Raw genomic sequence first — 21,138 nt, 5'->3', positions numbered from 1 at the left:
AAGCTTAGCAGGGGATAAGTCTAAATGTCAAAGACAGAAAAAAGCTAGAAAAGAACAGGAGGTGAAGTTGAGACTTTGTGGATAGTTTCTCTCTTTTTATTATTTAGGGGGAAGAAAATGTTGTTCCTTTCTACACTTTTCTGTGAGCTAAATGCTTTACATGCATTATTTCATTATGAAGCAGATCCATTGGGGCCTAAAAACCCCTAGACTCAGGCACTTTTGATCAGGAGCCTTCAACCAGGACGTGTCGCACCTGAATAAAGTTCCTTGAACTCATTCTTCATTGTCTGAGATTCTGCCGTTTGAATTTGCAAGACAGGAACTCAAGAAGGTTCTTGAGTGGCGGCAGCCTGCAGCAAAGCTGTGACCTGGCACCAGCAGGCCTTGCCTAGCACTAGGCTCCAATACGAATGGCTGCTGCCACCCTTGGAGCTGCATGGGCCATCATGTGAATGGGCTCTGCTCACCACGCACACTGCATCTGGACAGTCCGGTCTGGTCATGTAACTTTGCAAGGTACTTCACATCCCCTAGATGAAACTGAAGAAGGTCAGATTCATGTTTCAGTGTCACCCACCTAGTAGGCCAGGGATCTGATTCATGTTCTGTGATTCTGGAGCCTCTTAGACCCATCTCTACCACATCAGCTGCAGCGTTAAGCCGGAGCCCATCACCATACTCACCTCCAGACACCTGGCTTTCACTGCCGAGCACTCAACATGCTCATGGGTACATGTCTGCAAAGCCCTTCCTGAAGCCTGGCCATGCATGCAGGGCAGGTGCAGCCCTGCTTGAATACGGCATTTCACAGCCAGAGTAGTGCCTGAGCGGCAGTGAGAAGGGGTGGCATGGCTGAGTGATGCACTCCAACAGTGAGCCCAGAGGGAAAGAGTGGGAACTTGGAACAATTAGAACCATCCTAGTCGGAGCAATTAGTGGGAGAATAGAGAGTAATTTAATGCTTGGTAAGGAAGAAATGCACTTAGGCTAAACATTAGCATATGCCTCACAGTTAGGCAGTATCTGCCACAACACGTCTCATTCAGAGCTCATCCTTATGAGCAGTCTTTCTTTCTTTCTTTAGTAGCACACTCAGCACAAGTGTAGCCCTTTCATGGGCCCTGTGACTCTGTTTTCTGAGATTTAACCATTTCTGCATGAGTTATCAATGGTTGTGCTGGCATAAAATAGTGGTTTGAAGTTCATGAAAGAGAAATCAAACATACTGCTTACTAAGTATGTGATAATAAATCAGACACGTTACCTCACTGGACTCTTCTCCATTCCTTCACCAGAGACAGACATACAGACAGATAACCAGACAGGCACAGAGGGATTTATAATAGCCATAAGTGTTAGGTTCATGACCACTGATGGAAGGGACAAGATGGTCGAGAAGAGGCAGCCAGGGCTCACTCTCATTTCTTCACAAATTAAAACAACCTGAAGGACAGTTCCTCAGGGAATAATCATTGTATTGTTCATTAAAAACAAAGGAAGAACACATACATTATACTATAGACATTTTACCTGAACTAATGCATGGCAGAAGACAATGGCAATGCAGCATCCCTGAGCCGGCATAAAAACGTTTCCTTAACTTTTCACTAATTTGCCTCATGTGGAGTATAAAAAAAATAGCCCTTAGCACATTTGGAGCCCATAAAGACTAAATGAAATATTATTTTATTATGCAACACTGAACTTTTAAATTTTTAGTTATTGTTCACATTATTATTTAAATGTGACCAGATGTTAATATTTGAACTACAAAATACGACTCCACTTAGATGATAATCCTTCCTAAAGGATTTTGCAAAGTCGTCTCTGACTTTCAAGTATGCATTTGCTTATTGGATGATTCCCCTTTCCCTGGCCCACCGTTTATCAATCTCAAGTCATTGCACACACACTTCTAGCTACTCATCCCAAGGCCTAGCTCAAACCTCATTAAGTCTTTTGCTGACATCTTGGATTTTTGTTGTTGTTGTTGTTTTTTAAAGGAGCCTACATGTCAAAGTTTACTAAAAGGAGGAAGATGGTTAAAACTGAAAATAGAAAAGAATTTCCTCCAGACTCTCATAAACTTCACAGAGGCTGTGTATTTGAAAAGCTTCAGAGATTTTGGCCTCTCTTTCCCTTCCCCAGTCCCAAAGGTCTCTGGAAGGCCTTGTGGGGCCATAGCCAGTCTCCAGTCACATGACTGAGAGTACCAGCTATCAGCACCTTGAGATTGTTTTGTATACATACTGTTTTTTGCCAGTCATGGGGCTTGAACTCTGGGCCTGGGCGCTGTCCCTCAGCTCTTCAGCTCAAGGCGAGCGCTCTACCCCTTGAGCCACAGCACCACTTCTCTTGAGATTGTTTTGTACTGCAGGACTCCACATGTGTTTCCCCCTTATGAAAATTACCTCACATCTCAGGAAGTCTCTTTTCCCCAAGCAGAACCAGCAGATCTGCTCTGCCAAGAAGGTAAATGAATCCTGGTGCGCACTTGCTCAAAACTCACTGGCTTGCTATGGAATCCCGGCTTCCTGTCCCCAGACCCATCAGGTATGCACTGTACCCCAGCTGCCTTGCTCACCACTAATGTGTGTGGGGTGACAAGAAGGAAGGGATTTGTAGCTAGCCGTGCACCGTGCCTTTCTTTACCCTAAGTTCATCCGTCTTTGATCCTTGACCCTGGACAAGAAGTGAGTCTGGTCAGAGTGGTGATCCTGGCTTCCACCCTCACAGATGCTTTAGCCTGCTACCAAAAGTGCTGAACCCAGCAACATTTGAGAATTACATCTCTTTTTTTTTTAAATTTATTTTTTATTGTGAAAATACGGTACAGAGAGGTTACAATTACATGGGCAAGACAATGAGTACATTTCTTATAAGCATTGTAGCCTCCTCCTTTGTTTCCCCTTTCCATCCCTTCCCTCTTACCCGTGCTTTTTCTAGTTTCCAGAAGGAAAGCTAATTCAAATCCCCCTGTCTTGCCTTCCTGAAATTAAAAAAAAAAAATAGAAGTCTCAACTACTGTCTTAATTTTCCACCTAAAATATGCTCATTCTTGCTCTTCGTGTTAAAATACACTTCTCATGCCAGAAATTATGGAAAAATATTTCTAAGCCCTTTTGAAACAATTGAGTTTGTGCTCTATTCTGAATAAGCCTTGTATAATCCAACTTGCTTTGTAGCCCAGACTGATCTTGAACTCACAATTCTTGGTGCCTCGGCTCCCAAGTACTTAGATTCCAAGAGTTTACCAGCACACCTGGCCATGTCCTCTTTGTCCTGGTCATTATTTGAAAGCAATTATATGTCAAAGGCAGAGGCAATGGTGCTCCTCTTCATCAGAACTTACCAGAGCTCCATAGATGATTTAGAGTTTATTCAATTATGACAATAATCTTAATGATTCCTTACATTTTAATCATATGAGGTTTTTTAAGAATTTTAAAGGCCTCGTTCTGGCCGCCATGGAGTAGGATGAGGCCCGCAGCAGCGGCTCGGCGTCAGCGGGGGCAGCAGCAGCTGAGACAGTAGCTGAGGCAGCCGCACCCGCCTCCTCCTGACCTGGATTAGGTCCAGCAGCTCCATGGCCGCCGCCACACTGCGAGGGGGGACAAGGGGGGAGGAAGCGCTCGGTCTCCCCGCCCCCCCCATAGTCTCCTCACAGGAGGTGAAACTGCCATGACCCCAGCGGAGTCTGCGGCCAGGCCTTGAGTCCCCCTTCCTGGGGTGCGGGGGACTGGCATGAGCTGCCCCGCGGTGATGCCGGGGGCAGGGAGGCCGTTGCCTGAGCCCGGGCCTGCTCTCGACCCCATTTTGTCGACCTAGGCTGCCCCGCAGAGCGTGCGAAGGACCCCCATCCCTGCTTTCCTCCTCCCCTAGATCTCTCTCACACACGCACACGTACACACACACGCACACACACACATGCCCCATCCCAGGAAGATGGGAAACTGGCTCAAATCTCCCACCTCGGATGACATCTCCCTGCTGCACCAGTCTCAGTCGGACCTGGCCAGATTCGGACCTGGAGCCAGATCAAGAGCCGCTGCTGCCATATCAGGAACAAGTTCCAGTTCCAGTCTATCATCCAATACCCAGCCAGACTCGGCTAGCAACTCAGCTGACTGAAGAGGAACAAATTAGGATAGCTCAAAGAATAGGCCTTATACAGCATCTGCCTAAAGGAGTTTATGACCCTGGAAGAGATGGATCAGAGAAAAAGATCCGAGAGTGTGTGATCTGTATGATGGACTTTGTTTATGGGGACCCAAATCGATTTCTGCCGTGCATGCACATCTATCATCTGGACTGTATAGATGACTGGTTGATGAGATCTTTCACATGCCCCTCCTGCAAGGAGCCAGTTGATGCAGCACTGCTTTCGTCCTATGAGACTAATTGAGCCAGGGTCTCTCGTCTGACATCAAGTGAACCATCATTTTTGGCGGTTTTGATCTTTTGTCACTGAGCCAAAAGAGCCAGGGATTAGGAATTAAGATCATGCACAAAAATTTCCTAAAAATATCTGGATGGCTGCAGATGTTGAGGAAAGTATGTGATATTTTAGAAACTTAGCAGGAAAAAGTAGGATTGTATTTTTATGTAAAACCTTGACCCAGTGTTTAAAAATATAATTGTATTTAGACTTTGTTATTGCTCAAGTACATAGGAATTGTGTAGTGTTAAAGCATCTGTATATGTTTAAATTGTGTGTGTTGAAGATTAGGAAAAAGATAGTGGCTATTTTTTCTAAATGAAATAACTTTCTTCTTCCCTCTACCCAGATTCTTTTCTGAAGTTACTGGCATTTGGGTCAAGGTTTTATTAAAAGCAACATTTTATAACACTGGCACAAAAAAAGTAGTTTTAAGCTTGTTTGCACAGTTTTTTTTTCCATTGGAAATGGAATTCATTGCCTTAGGTCTTTAAAAATAGTGTATTATTATCATTGGGGCTGGCTCTATGCTTGAAAATCAGTTTATAACCTCTTATAAGTGCTTTATTCTGTTAGCAGTTAGAAAATGCAGAAATCAAAGTGATCTCCTAGCTTGTAAGCAAATTGAGATGCACTATCCCTTTTGTATTAAAAATGAGTTAATGTGTCAAGAAACCAATTCTAGCAAAGTGGGTTTAATATTACCCTTTCTATATGTTCTATCTAATTCTTTTGGTTGTTAATATGGTAATAATTGAAAGTCAAGATAAATTTTAAATATTAAGATTTCTGATTTATTGAGCTTGAATTATGCCACCATACTATGTAAAAATGAAAGTGGCACCATGGTGAAACTTAACAAGAAGTAGTTTCTTAGTTGTAATAATTTGATTCTCTTCCCTGTGACTTCCTTCCCTATAGTCTTGAAACACAGCAAAAGGATACTGCATCTCTCATTACTGTAGTGCTGAGGTTATTGAAGTCATACAAAAACATCTCTGTGTCTGTTTCTTCAAAAGTTATGTTAAGTCCTAGGTGACTGACAAGAACAAAGGTAAATGTGTTTAATGTTTTGCACACAAATGCAGAATTTGTATAACCACCTGACTTCATAGTTGTGATCTCAAAAAAGGAATTTCTACTTTATTTTTTTCTTGCATTTAATGTAAGAGTATGCTAAATCTCTAAGTTTCTGAAGTATTAGAAATAGAGATGGCCTAGTAAAGATGTAGTAGTGTGTTTTATACATTTTGCATGTGTTTATTTTTCTTAATGTTCTCAAAAGTTGACTTATTTGTTCAGCTCAGTGATGTTACCACTAAAAACCATTATTGAAAGGAGAATCAGTCTCCAGATAACAAGTCAAATATTTCTCTTTTTTTTGAGTTTAATTTGTGATTCTAACACTTTTCTAAATACAAAACACAAGTGGTATGAAGGGTCTTCATGATTGCATTATAGAAGTATTTAATATGTCATAATTAGTTAATTTGGCATTCAACTGTAATGTCCATATGTTAATTTCCCTATGAGCCCCACGATGGAAAAACTTAAAGATGAATTTGAAAAAAAAATGAAAGAATTTCATTTATCAGGTTCTATTAAATTGTTACATGTATCTTGCTTAAGTTTCTGTTCATTAATTTATATTCATCCAATTATGTAAAGCAAATTTGGAGGAAACAAAAAAAAAGAATTTTAATAACACCCACAAGTTTGAAAAAAGAGTTCCTGCCTCTGGTATTTCCAAAAGCAGGAATCTGGAAATCTAGAGTGACCCCTTAGAAGTTGTAAACTTTTCAGTGAACTTTTATCACCCAAGGGTCTGCTTCCTCTCCTTTGGAGATGGTTGCCATGGGGATTTACCCCCAACAGCCAGAACACCACTCCACCTCCAGAACCTCACCCCTCAAGAAGTGGCTCAGGCATCAGCAGCAGCATGCAGAAGACTGTCAGAAATGCAGAGCCCCTACTGGGAAGGAGGCTCAGTGGTAGAGCGCTTGCCTTGCATGCTCGAGGCCCTGGGTTCGATTCCTCAGCACCACATAAGCAAAAAGAAAAAAGCCGGAAGTGGCACTGTGGCTCAAGTGGTAGAGCGCTAGCCTTGAGCTGAAGAGCTGAGGGACAGCGCCCAGGCCCAGAGTTCATGCCCCATGACCGGACCCTCCCCCCAAAAAAGAAATGCAGAGCCCCAGGCCTCACCCCAGTCCTCCTGAATCCAAAGGAGCATTTGACTAAGTCTTGATCAAGTCAAGGCTAAGAATGTGGCTTAGTGGTAGAGGGCTTGCCTAGCATGCCTGAAGCCCTGAGTCCAATTCCTCAGTACCATATAAGCAGAAAAATCCAGCAGTGGCACTGTGGTTCAAGTGGTACAGTGTACTCTTGAACAAAAGAAACACAGGAAAGGGGAAACAAAGCAGTAGGCAACAATTCTTGATAAGAAATGTACTCATTACCTTGCCCATGTAATTGTAACCCCTCTGTACAGTATTTTCACAATAAAAAATTAAAAATAAAAAAAAAATTTAAAAAGATTTATGCAGACCACCACTGGGCTAAAGAATGTACCCAGTAGTAAAGTTATACTAAAAACTCAGAAAAAAGAAAAGAAACTCAGGAACAATGCCCAGGCCATGAGGTCAAGCCTCAGGACTGGGGGGTGGGGGAAGGGCTGATCGCCAAGTAAGTGGATTGATCGCCAAGTGAGTGGATGAACTTTTAAGTTGGAGCAACAGTAATCCACAGGATCTTGGAATCTTTCCTGGTTAATGTGTATCCTTCGCTCCCTTCCCAATCTCTCTCCCTGGTTCACCACTGAAAGGTGGAGATGGCTGCCTCGTTCTGTCTCCATAGCCACAAGAGAAGGGAAGACTCACGTTTCCATTTTTGCCTGTTGTTTATCTTATAACTTAACAGACTCCACCAAGCACGGCCCGTGACAAGTTAGAATATTTGGGATACGGAAAACAGATCTTCTCCAGTAAAGCAGAAGCCTTCTTTTATGAGATCATCTTTCGGATCCAGTCCAATCCTGAGATTCACGCATTTTATCATACAGACATTTATAACAACAACAACACAAATCTCTCACATCTTTGCAAATTGCCTTGGACTTGTCCACGTGTTATGAACACAAGCTCTATAAAATTCTGCAGGCCGCCCTCATGCCCAGACCTGTTGGCTTGCTTGCCCAGTACACTGGCACCTGTCCCCACCCTGAGCTCCAGAAACCAGAGAAACACTAACATTGGAATGCCAGCCTGAAGGCCAAGACATGGGAAGAAATGCTCTGCTTGGTGAGTTTTCATAAGATCCTATTTCTAGCCAAATTCCTATTACTTCTGAATTGTAGTCAGGGAGTGATTTTTTTTCATTAGCATCTCTCTTCCCAGAAGGAAAACTTTATCCTCCAAATAATATTCAAGTGAACTGATCACTTCCAACCCCAGGGTCATTTCAGCCTCTGTGTCATCGTGGATTCAAGACTGAGTCCTGTTTAATCTGCTCAAGTTCTATACTGAATAGGAAGTGGGGGAAGTACACCAAGAAACAAAGAAAAGAAGCATCGCATTTGCAGAAGTAAACCCCTCATGTTCTGCAGCATGCTCACAAAGCAGTACAATGATCCACGTCTTACAGTCAGTGTTTTCCCACAAAGTCTGAGTGCATTTGTTCTTTCATCAAACATTCATGGAGTGTGTGCCACATGCCAGGCACTGTGATTGGCCAATAGACCTATCCAGGCACTTCCTTTCAATCAAGAAATGCCTACCTTGCCTGTGGACACAAAAAGCTAGGTAGCTACAGAACCACACAACTAATACCATCCTAGTAGATGGAACACGGTGACATGGGAAGGCAAACTAATAAGCCAAGTATCAGGAAAATTCTCCTCTTGCTGTCAAGAGGTTTCTAATCTAGGTGGGAAAATAAGAGAACCACCTTCACACCTGAAAGCATAATCCTAGTTATTCATGAGGCTGAGATCTGAGGATCAAGATTCAGAGCCAACAGATTCTTATCTCCAATTACACACACACACACACACACACACACACACACACACACACACACACACACACACACAAGTAAACCAGCCAGAAAGTAGCCTGGACAGAGGCATATGGGTAGCAAACTACCCCACCTCTCATCCTGGAGCTGCCACTCAGACATAACTAAGAAACAACGTGGAGAGAAAGGCGCAATGACACTACAGCATGCACATGAAGAACGAGGATTTCATGAAGAGCTTGCACACTTCCATGAGGAAGTGACAGGAAATGAGCGGGATGAAAGTGGGCGGGTAGTAATTACAGGGCTCATTGGAGCAGATGTCACATAGCATGTGCACAGGCGATCTGTGAGCCAGGATTGGGCTCCAGATCAGGGGTGTGGAGTCAGGGATGGAGAGCGGAATGAAGGTGCTTGCAGAGGTAAAACGGGGAGTCTTTGCAGCAGTTCCCATGAGCAGAGAAACCAACCAAGGCCTACGTTTCACAGCCGTCAATGAGCAGCCCTTGCATTGGGGGCAAGGTTGGCCATGGAAAGATTCGGGGCTCAGGGCATCTTTACTTCTGAGAAATGGTCCCCTGCATGTCCGTAAGGGTCCTGAATTTGGACGGTGCACCCCTGCAGCCCTAGGTCATTTTCCTCATTTAAGGTGGTCAACCCAACAGGAGCCACGATGGCTCAGAGAATCTTCCTAGTAGAAGCGTCAGAGGCCCCTCCACACACTCAGCTCACCTTGAGCCTCCCAGATGACAGGAGCCAGAGGTGGGGGTACAATGTAGTCACCAAAGTGCAAACTCTGAAGTCTTTCCTGTCTACTGTGTGCTTTCTTAGCTCACAAGCAATATACCTCCCGTCCCAGGACTCATGTGTTGAGCAACACCAAACATGAACATGTAGTGGAGATATAAACTGTATGTTCATCCACAACGTGTGTGTGTGTGTGTGTGTGTGTGTGTGTGTGTGTGTGTGTGTGTGTGTGTGTGTGTGTCCTGGGGCTTGAACTCATCACCTGGGGGCTGTCCCTGGGCTTTTGTGTTCAGGGGTGCTCTCGTTGCTATTCTAGCTGTGTGGAGGATCAAGCCCCAGTACCTGCACAGAAAACAAAAAGAAAAGAAAAAAGGAAGAAAGAAAAAGTGTGAAACCCCCTTCATGCTCGTTCTAAGAGCTGCATTTGTCTTTGTCATTTAGTAAAGCATATCAGCTGGAAGATGTTCAACTACCTGGAGATAAATTCAGGAGAAGAAATGCCGCCATGGGTCTGGGGTCCAAAGCAGGGCTGATTTCATTACAAAACAGCCTTGATTGAAGGTGGGGGCTGGCACCTAAGAACCCCGGCTGTGGGCTTTTCCAGAAGCTCCAGGCTCCATGGAACCCGGCTCTGGGATCCACCTCCCTTCATCACAATGCCTTGAGCCCAGCCCAAGGGAGAAGCTGGGGACAGCGCAACCGGGGTTCGAGCCCCAGGACCCATCCGAAGTTTAAAATAGGCAGAAAGGGAAGAGTGAAGAAGAGAAGGGAGGAGGGCCACAGCTATGCCTGGGCCAGCCTGGGCTCAGAGCCCCACCCCACCGGGGGACCCACCGCCCCCCGCCGTGCCCCCACCATGCCCCTCACTGCTCCCGCCTACACTGCGGCCCACCAACTCCCCACGACCCCCACTATGCCCCTCCTACACCCCCAACCACGCCCCCCACTTCTCCCACTGCCCCCCTACGCCGCCCCCCCACTGTCCCTCCTAAATTGACACCCCCAGGCAAGTCTACCATAACCAGTGCAGGCTCTTGACCTAGGCTGCCCTCCCGCTGGGCCAGACTCCTCCACCGCCGCTAATGGGATCCAGGCCACACAAGGCCTGGGTTGGGCCAAGGGAGACCCCTTGCCCCTCCTGGGGTTCCCACTGCCCCAGCCCCGCCGGCTCCTGAGGCCTCTGCAGGCCTGGGTGACAGCGCCCAGGGGGCGCCTGGCCCAGCGCCCAGCCAGGCAGCGCCCCCACTGGGCACAGCGCCGGGCAGCACCCCTTCCCGGCAGTGCCCCGGCCCGGCAGCACTCCCACTGGGCTGGGCACAGCGCCCCCTCTGGGCTGAGCACAGCGCCCCGCCCGGCCTCCCCACAGGTACTAGATGCCCTCCTCGCCGGAGGCTCTGAGATGAGGGTGAAGTTGATCCAGACTGGTCCAGACTGCCTCCAACTGAGAGCCCATGGCCTCTGCTTCCGGGACCGCAGGGACTGCGGGGTGGTGGGCATGGAGCACGGTCAGAGTGGGGGCAAAGGCCGGCCTGGGCCTGCCGACCCCCGGCCCACTGGACCTGCCGACCCCACGACCCCAGCCCGCGCAGGGCAGCGGGTGACCCCAAGCTCCATGCTCTGCTCCCAGGAGAGCCTCGGAAGGGCGGTCCGGAGCACAAGGCAACGTTCACACCCAGCACCGAGGACGACAGAATGACTCACACTCACACCACACACACACCAAGCACACACAATCACACACACCACACACGCTCACACTCACACCACACACGCTCACACTCACACTCAATCACACACACCACACATGCTCACACTCAATCACTCACAATCACACCACACACCACACACACCACACATAATCACACCACACACCACACACTCACACACACATCCCCCACACACAATCATAAACACCACACATAATCACACCACACACACCACATACTACCCACACATCACCCACGCTTATACTCACAAAACCCCCGGTCTCTCTCCTGGAAGTGTAAGACGTTAATGGAACAAAAGCACAGAATGCAAAGGCTGACATGGCAAACACATGCTCAGTCACCTATAAACCTGATACAAGTCGATCTATAGATAAATTTGAAGCTCTTGAGTGCAACCATTGTAAAACAAAAACCAGTAGGCAACAGAGGAACCTGGAGCAGCTGACTGACAGCAAGTCCAGGTGCCAGTGGTGTCCGGCCAGAAGGCTTCCACGGAGGCCGGGCCTCCAGCTGGACTCGACCCCTCCCCCCACTGGCCTCCACAGAGCCTGGGCCTCCTGCTGGATATCCTCTACACCCACTCCAGCCCAAGCCCAGCCGGCCACCACACCCACCACTGTCTCCTCTCCTCCCTCTGCACAAGGGTGAGAAGGGGGGAGGGCAGGAGGAGGGCAAGGAGGAGGGCTGGGTGTTGGGCAGGGGGGGCAGGGAAGGGCCAGGGGGGATGGGGAGGGAAGAGGAGGGCGGAGGGATGGGGAGGGCAGGGCAAAGGGCCAGGGGGACCAGAGGGGAGGATGGGGGGCACAGGGAAGGCAGCCGGAGGGGCAAGGGGAAGAGGCAATCAGCCTGGAATCCACACATCTGGCTCCTATCGCACCCAGTCACCCAGCTCCAGAAGCCGTTGAACACATTTGGCCATCCCCCCCATCTAAAAGTAGCTATTTATGTCCCACTCAGCACTCAGCACCCAGCCCCGACATGAGCTCCACATGGCGTTAGACATGCAGGAATATGGGGCTTTGATGGAGGAGTGCTGCTGACTTGACAGGCTGGGGCCATGGCTCAGGTCACAGAACACTGGCCATGAGTGCACAAGACAGGCACCGAGTTCAAGCCTGTCCGGGTACAGGGTAAAAAAGTCATCATTATATACATATATATATATATATATATATAATTACATATGATAATTACTTATTATACAGAAATAAATATATGTGTTGTTTTCCTTCAGAAGTTTGTAATGAGTATAATAATACAATACTACTCCAATGTTTAGTTAGGATGTGACTTAGAAGAATTTTATATGCAATTTATGCCATTCTCTTATTTCCTTTTTAAGCACAAATATATTATCTGAATAATGTACTTACACATAAATAAGTTGGGCATGAGTGCACATCTAAAAACCCAGCACTGGTGGGACTGAGGAAGGAGGATCATGTTTGAAGTCAGTCTGATAGCAACCTTGCCGGCAGATAGATAGGCAGATAGATGGGTAGGTAGTGGATAGATGATAGACAGACAGGCAGATAGATAGACAGGTGATAGATGATGGGTCAAAATTCTCTTCTTGAAGTTGGGCATGTGAAAACTGATATCAGTTCTTCTGACAGACAAGAGAACCAATTCTGACAAGTTTTGAGGCTCCATTACACACACACACACACACACACACACACACACACACACACACACACACACACATATTCTTGTCAATATGGTAAAAATACTGAGTTGAAGGAAGTGGAAGCACTTTCAGAACCTTGTAGCCAAAGGTTCCACTTGAGGAAGGAGGAGAATGGACGTCCATCAGACTGCTCAGAAACCATCAGCCTCATGCTGGAGATAAGCTTGCATCTGGGGGCCTGTAGTTCATGTCTGTAATCAAAGCTACTCCAGAGACTGAGATAGGAGGATCATGGTTCAAAGCCAGGGCAGGCAGGAAAGCCCATGAGATTCTTATCTCTGGTTAGCCACCAAAAAGCCAGAAATGGAGCTATGGCTCAAGTGGTAGGGCACCCAGACCCTGAGTTCAAGCCTCAGGATGACACTAAAATGAATAAATAAGCTTAAAAGAAAAAGTTACAGCTGGGCGTCTGTGGCTCACACCTGTAATCCTAGCTACTCAGGAGGCTGAAATCTGAGGATCCCGTTTCAAAGCCAGCCCAGGCAAGAAAGTCTGTGAAACTCTTATCTCCAATAAATCACCAGATTTATTGGTAGAGCTCAAGTGGTAGAGCACTAGCCTGGAGCTGAAGAGCTGAGGGACAGTGTCCAGGCCGAGAGTTCAAGACCCACGACACAAAAAAAAAAAAAGAAAAAGTTACAGAGAAAAATAAAACCCACTAAATAGTTTGAAATGGATAGTATCAAAAGGAATTTGAGGCATTTGTTCAAAGAGCACTGTACATGCCTATGAAATCAGCACAGTGAGACCCCTTGTATTCCTGTGCAACCATGAAAAGTGGAGAAAGGACAATTTCCAATGTGTCCACTTACCCCTGAGTCTGCTGCAGTATCTCAGAGCCCCTAAATATTTGTGAAATAGCTGCATTAAGTGTTTCACACCAAGGAAGCTCAAATCACAATTCTTAGGTAGTACCAGATGTTTATAAAACATTTACATATGTTTATAAAACATTTACATATATTACATATATGTAATATTTATACACACACACACACACACACACACACACATATATATATATATATATATATATATATATATATATATATATATATATATATATATATATGTTTCACTTCAAACCTTCTGAAATGTCAGCTCCTGTCTCATTAGGTATCCCAGGCTGGCCCGCCTGGGTCTCTTCAGTGCTAAGATTACCAGCTGCACCAGTGTGCACACTTGGTACGTGAAAAGTAAGTGATAGAAAACATCTATGATATTTCTGAATTTGATCCTCAATTCTTTTAAATGGAAAACTTGTGTTCACTTTATTCATGTGTGCTATTCAGGATTTTTGTGGAGATTTTGCTGACTTACTTGATTGCTTGCTGTCTTAAGTAGCTTTTATAATCCTAAAACCCCCAGTATAGTTTGCAAGGTGCAGGGTGCACTGTGTCCACCAGATGGCAGAACAGCTCCATGGGTAACTTTCCCCATTTTGGTTCTCTTTTTCTGTTTGCGATGGGCAAAAATCCCCAGTTGATCCCCAAATAAATCTTATTTTTCTTTACTTTTAGGGATCCTCCTTTTACACTCCCACTGCCGTGAATGAATATTTTCAGCAAAGGTTTGGACTCTGTAGGAACAGAGACACGGAGAGTGGATCCTGGAAGGATAATGGATGCTGACAATAAAAGGATGCTCAGAAAGGATGCGTCCCCCAGGGAAAGCAGGGGGACTGCACTGCCCCCTAGTGGCGACAGCCATTTGTTTCTGGGCTTAATTAAGCTGGCCAGGGTTTCATGTAAGCTTCTCCACCCTCTCAGAGGCTATTATTTTGCATAATTCCTATGTTTCTGAGCAGGAAACACCCCAGCATCCAGACCCAACCAAGTGGTCAGTCTACTCATAGAGCTCAGTCCTGTGGTCTGTCTGGAAGCATATCCTCTAGACACCATCTGGCAGCTTGAGTTAATATCATGCAGACCATCAGGAAGCAAAGAATTACCCTATGACCTCACTATTATTTGGCTAAAAGATTTATAATAACTTTATTAAATCAATGTTGTACAAATTCTATTAAGAAAACCTGAGCAGATCTATGATTCTCCAGCAAATGTTTTTATCCTTTTGTTCTGGTTATTTTTTGTATTTGTTTTTTGTTTTAATTTTGGTTTTTGTTTTGTTTTCCAGTCCTGGAGCTTTATCTCTGGGCCTGGGCACTGTCCCTGAGCTTCTTTTGCTCAAGGCTAGCACTCGACCACTTGAGCCACACTTCTGGCTTTTTCTATTTATGTGGTACTGAGGAATGGAACCCAGGGCTTCATGCAATCTAGGCAACTCTATTGCTAAGCCACATTCCCAACCCTCTGTTTTTTGTTTTGTAATTAATATGCACTGATTGTAGGACAGGGCTTTCACTGTGAAGTTTCCATACATGCTTATGAGGAATCAAAACCTCACCCCTTCTTCCCTCTCCCTTTGTCTCCTTTGTTGTTCTTCCTTTGGGTTTTGGTTTGTTTGTTCTTTGTGCCCAAACTGGGGCTTGAAGTAATGGCCTGGGCACTGACCCTATATTTTATCACTCGTGATTGGTCCTCTACAAAAAGTCACACATCCATTTCTGGCCTTTTAGTGATTAGTTTTAGATTACTTTCACAGATTTCCTGCCTGTGCTGGCTTTGTATCTCCATCTTCACATCTCAGCATCTTGAGTAGCTCAGATTACAGGCATGAGATAGGGACACCAGCCTGGGTGTATGTCTGTCTGGAATACAAATTAAATATGCTAAGAGGGAAAAGGGTGGTCAATGGATGCTGGATAGGAAAAGAAGGATCAGCAGCAGAGGGACCGGGACGAAGTGTGGTGGAAGCCATTACTTTCCCCAGTCCCTGAGTGCTGTGTATGTGTGTGCTCATGAGATAGTTAAACTATTGGTGAGTAAGGAAGAAAGTGCTGCAGCCCATTGGCTGCATGGGGCCAGGCCTGCAGGGAGGGGACTGAAGCAGCCATTGTGGGGTATGGGTTGGTTGGGGCTGTGGGAGGAAATCTCAGGGATAATCAGCTGGGAATATATCCTTCCCCTGACAAAATGCAAGCATTCTAAAACTCCTCTCACTGAACAGCCAGGCTCTGCAGGCTTAAACAGGAAGCCCTGACAAACTTATTTGCATGTAAATAGAGTGGAAGGTCAGAAGCAGCTCAGAAAATGTGAACCCAGGTGGTGAACGTGAACATGAAGCCATTCCTAGATGAATCACCAAGAAGCTGTGCCACTAGGACTCATGTCAGATAAAGTGAGCTGAGTTCTAAACCCACTCATGGATGACAACCAGAAAATGACTGCAAAAAATGGGGGATGGGTGAGGTGCATGGTCTCTGCCCACACCAGCAACTCATATCTGCAATCCCAGCAACTCTGGAGCCTGAGATACTAAGAAAGCCTGGGAAGACTGTGTGGAAAAAGGAGGAAGGAGAAAGAGGAGGAAGAGAAAGAGGAGGAAGGGGAGAAAAGAAGGTGGGAGACGCCAGTGGGAGGGTCCAGAGATACACTTTCCCGTGGTGGACACACACACCGCTCCACAAAAGCCAGCACCACAACTGTAAGGCGTTCCCGCCAGGTGAGCTCTATGGAGACACTCCCCAGGTGCTTGCTTGTACACTTGAGGACAAAAGCAAAATTCCCTGTCCTCTTGCTTTCCTGAACTTCAACATGGAGAAGGAGAGAATCGAGATTCCCAAAGCTGATGACACTGAACTTCCCCTTTCCTGCCCAGATGGGAGCAAAGTGGGGAGCAGCAGGCTCAGAAGTGGGGCTCTGTTGGGTCTTCCCATTGTCACCTCTGGGCCTCTCTTTCCTCCCCTCCCCACCCAGTTCACTCCTCCTCATCCAGTGAACTAATGTGCTCAGACCCAGGAGCACACCATACACATACATACACACACCCCACATGCACACAGGGTTATTATTGCCGAGAACAGCCAGGCCCAGAAGAGATGGTTCAGCAAAGACATTGCATTAAATACCACATTAATTTCTCGTGCCGGGAAAAGCTCAGTAAAACTGAAAAGCTTCCTACCGGCAAACACCTGTGCAGCCTGGTGGCAGACTGGGCTCTGGGTTAGGGAGGCAGCAAGGGAGCTGGAATGCAACCAGCAATGGCTTCCATGAAGGTGTTGGATGTAATTGGGTGTTAATTGTGTAGCAGGTAGAGGGTGGAGGGAGCCACAGAGTGAGGAGAACAGAAGCGGACTGCAGTAGCCTAATTTGAAACAGAGTGGAAGTTTCGTTCTCCTCTCTTCAGTCACAAGAAAAATGAGCCACACACGGCCGCTCTGTGTGCCCAGCCCTGTGTGCGCACTTCTGTGGGGCATCAGGAAGCAAAGAATTACCCTATGACCTCACTATTATTTGGCTAAAAGATTTATAATAATTTTATTAAATCAATGTTGTACAAATTCTATTAAGAAAACCTGAGCAGATCTATGATTCTCCAGCAAATGTTTAGGATCTTGCTTTTTAAGAACACAAAAACCTGGATGCTGGTTGCTCATGTCTGTCATCCCAGCTACTCAGGAGGCTGAGAGCTGAGAGTCGCAGTTCAAAGCCAGCCTAGGCAGACAACTCTGGGAGACATATCCTCGGGCGAACCACCAAAAAGCAGGAAGCTCTGGCTCAAGTGGTTGTGTGAAAAAGCTAGAGGACAGCACTCCAGCCTTAGTTCAAGCCTCAATACCAACACCAAAAAAAGAAAGAAATAGAGAAAAGCTTGTGCAGGACTGGGTTATAGCTCAGTGGCAAAGCAGTGCCTAGCATGTGCCAGGCCCTGGGTTCTATTCCCAGTGACACACAGACACACAATCATAAACCAGTATTTTCATGACATATGATAAAAACGGACTTACTTGAAAAAACCAACTTTCTTTCCCACAAAATACAGTGGAACAGGATAGCTACAGAACATATGAGTCACTTTCAGTGGAGGTGGACGTGGTGTTGACAGCCAAACACAATTGAAAAACACCCTGTGCATGCCATCTGCGATTCTCTTCGTGCCTCTGTGCATCTTGGGAAAGGGGCCTGGCCCCATTGGAGCTGGAGTTTGGCAGATTTATTCGATCAGAGACTATGATTCTCACAAAATAAGAAGTCACTAAATTGTGTGGGTGTCAGGTGCATCACATAATGGTGTGTTAGGCCTACTCGAGGAGCCTTTCAATTAACCCAAGACGTCAGTCTCAGTCTCAGCAACCTCTAAGAGTCCGTCTTATGCAGCTCTGAGGACAGCATACTCCTGCTGGGACTATGGAGATGAAGGGTGAGATGCTGTCACTCAGAGGGTAACATGTGTGAACAAAATGGCGTTGGACAAAGCTGCCTTAAAAGAATTTAAAAGGGGTTGGGAAGGGGGCTCTGTGGTAGAGTGCTTGCCTTGCATGCATGAGGCCCGGGGTTTGATTCCTTAGCACCATATAAGCAGAAAAAGGCAGAAGTGGTACTGTGGATCAATTGGTAGAACGCTAGCCCTGAGCTGAAGAGCTGACGGACAGCACCCAGGCCCAGAGTTCAGGCCCCACAATCAACAACAACAACATCAACATAAGGAATAAAAGATGCTGTGTGGTGGGTAGTTCACACCTGTCATCCAAGTTACTCAGGAAGCTGAGATCTGAGGATCACAATTCAAAGCCAGGCCAGGCAAAAAAGTCTGTGAGATTCATCTCCAATTAACCAGCAAAAAGCCAGAAGTACAGCTATGGCTCAAATAGTATAGTACCAGCCTTGGGGGGGGGAAGCTAAGCGACAGCATCCAGCCTCCAAGTTCAATCCTCAGTACCAGAATACACAAAAACATCACACACATGATTGAGCTCATTTTTTTTTTTAAATTGTATTTTATTTTATTTGAGAACATACTGTACAAAGGGGCTACAATTACATGGGCAGGATAATGGATACATTTCTTACCAAGCATTGCAGCCTCCTCCTTTGTTTACCCTTCACTTCCCTTCCCCGCCTCCCCCCTCCCCCCACCCAATTTTACCCCCCTCCCCCCACCCAATTATACCCCCCTCCCCCCCCCCACACCGGCATTGTAAAGCTGGTTTTGACATGACATTTTGTACTTCTCATTGTTGCAACAGGTCCACCTGAATCCTTAAACGACTTGTTTGTCCCCATCTCCTCCACATGTTATACTGACATCAAATATAGTGAAAACGGGGGTTACACTGTGGGGGAGGGACATACAAAGCAACAAAGAAATAATCTTATAAATGCATTAGTTATCCAGGGACCCAAGGATGGTTAAATATATGCAGATCAACACACATAATATAGCACATAATCAGAATAAAAGACAAACACACATAATTATCTCAATAAATGAAGAAAAATCCTATGACAAAATTCAACATCTCTTCATAAGAAAAGCACTGAAGAGACCAGGAATGGAAGGGTAAAACTATAGCCAGCATCATACACAATGGGGAAAATCTGAAAATGTTCTGTACTTAAAAAGCTCTATGCTGGATGCTGGTGGCTCACACTTGTAATCCTAGCTACTCAAGAGGCTGAGATCTGAGAATCATAGTTCAAAGCCAGCCCAGGCAGGAAAGTTTGTGATACTCTTATCTCCAATACACCACCAGAAAGCTGGAAGTGGCACTTTGGCTCAAGTGGCAGAGCACTAGCCTTGAGCTAAAGAGCTGAGTGACAGCACCCAGGCCCAGAGTTCAAGCCTCAGTACTGACACAAGCACACACACACACACACACACACACACACACACACACACACACACACACACACACACACACACACAAAATCCCAATGCTATTCTTCACAAGCTCATCTTAGTCAGTGTGGAAACTGACATACAAAGCTGGAAGTTACTTAGCCAAGGGAACACAGGCAGGGATAGAATTCAGTCACTTCTATCTATACTGATGGCCACTTAGCCTAACCACATGCAACATAGGTATCTATGGTACTGATAATCATCCATAACCGTAGGGATGGCCATGGTGATGATGGTAATAGTGGTAGTGCTGATGGTGATGATAGTTCTGACAATGGTGTTGATAGCAATGATAACAGTGATGCTGGTGATGGTGATGATGATGGTGGTGGATTGATGATGATAGTGGTGGATTGATGATGATGGTGGATTGATGATGATGATGATGATGGCAGTGATGATGATGGTGCTGGTGATCATGGTGGATTGATGATGGTGGATTGATGATGATGATTATGATGGCAGTGGTGATGATGATGGTGATGATGATGATGATGATGATGATGATGATGATGATGATGATGATGATGATGATGATGATGATGATAATGGTGGTGGATTGATGATGGTGGTGGATTGATGATGGTGATGGATTGATGATGATGGTGGTGGATTGATGATGGTGGTGGATTGATGATGATGGTGGATTTATGATGATGATGGCAGTGGTGATGATGATGATGGTGGTGATGATGATGGTGGATTGATGATGGTGGATTGATGATGATGATGATGATGGCAGTGGTGATGATGATGATGATGGTGGTGGTGGTAGTGGATTGATGATGATGATGGCAGTGATGATGATGATAATGGTGGTGATGATGATGGTGGATTGATGATGATAGTGGTGGATTGATGATGATGGTGGATTGATTATGATGATGATGGCTGTGGTGATGATGATGATGATGATGATGATGATGTTGGTGGTGATGATGATGATAACGGTGGATTGATGATGGTGGTAGATTGATCATGATGATGATGGCAGTGGTGATGATGATGATGGTGGTGGTGGTGATGATGATCACGGTGGATTGATGATGATAGTGGTGATGAATTGATCATGATGATGATGATGGTGATTCATCATCAATGATTGCAGTGATGATGATGATGGTGGTGGTGATGATCATGGCAGTGGTGATAATGAAGGTGGCGGTAATGATGATGATGGTAGTGGTGAAGGACAGGAAGAGGAGGACATGGATTAAAGTATGTTAGTAACTCAGTTGCTGAATTCAGTCCTCCTGTTCTGGGAACAGAAACAGGACAATGTTAACAACGAACACAAGAGGGACCTGTCACACCAGCCTAGAGGAACAAAGAGATGATTTCCAGGGAGCCACCGACTCCTGAGTCCCAGGAGAGAGACAGGCCTGCGGAAGAGGCACCACTCCCAAACAACCTTGTAAATTTTAATCAAGTGTTCTCACAGCCGACGGTAAGGTACTGCTCACGATTATATGAGTCTGTTAATAAGGAATTAAGATACAGACTTCTATTGTCTTCAGGAAAACAATGCTTGTTTAATCAGCCACAATTTTATATTTTTATTTAGACTTTTTTAGATTAAGTACAGACACTTAATTTTCATGAAAAAAAAATCAAGTAAACCATCCAGGACACCCTCTATGAGTGGAAACAAGGGGCTTCTGCCCTCCCAGCCAGCTCCCCACTTCCCTAATGCCAAGGTGGCCAAAGGTGGCCACTGCATTCCCAGAGAAGCCAGAGGTCCTGGGTGGGAGCGTGGAAGGAAATCAGGCTTCCCAGAG

At 45.8% G+C, this 21,138-nt stretch overlaps 1 pseudogene; it reads left to right on the top strand.

The window, feature by feature from the left end:
• The first annotated feature begins 3,948 nt into the window (after positions 1-3,948).
• Positions 3,949-4,412, top strand: LOC138819944 (RING finger protein 11 pseudogene; annotated as a pseudogene).
• Positions 4,413-21,138: the final 16,726 nt, after the last annotated feature.

The sequence above is a fragment of the Dipodomys merriami genome, unplaced genomic scaffold (genome assembly GCF_024711535.1).
Source record: "Dipodomys merriami isolate MVZ:Mamm:240054 unplaced genomic scaffold, mDipMer1.0.p SCAF_830, whole genome shotgun sequence".
Classification (NCBI taxonomy): domain Eukaryota; kingdom Metazoa; phylum Chordata; class Mammalia; order Rodentia; family Heteromyidae; genus Dipodomys; species Dipodomys merriami.
The sequence above is the reverse complement of the archived record's forward strand: the minus strand, read 5'-3'. Positions and strand labels throughout refer to the sequence as shown.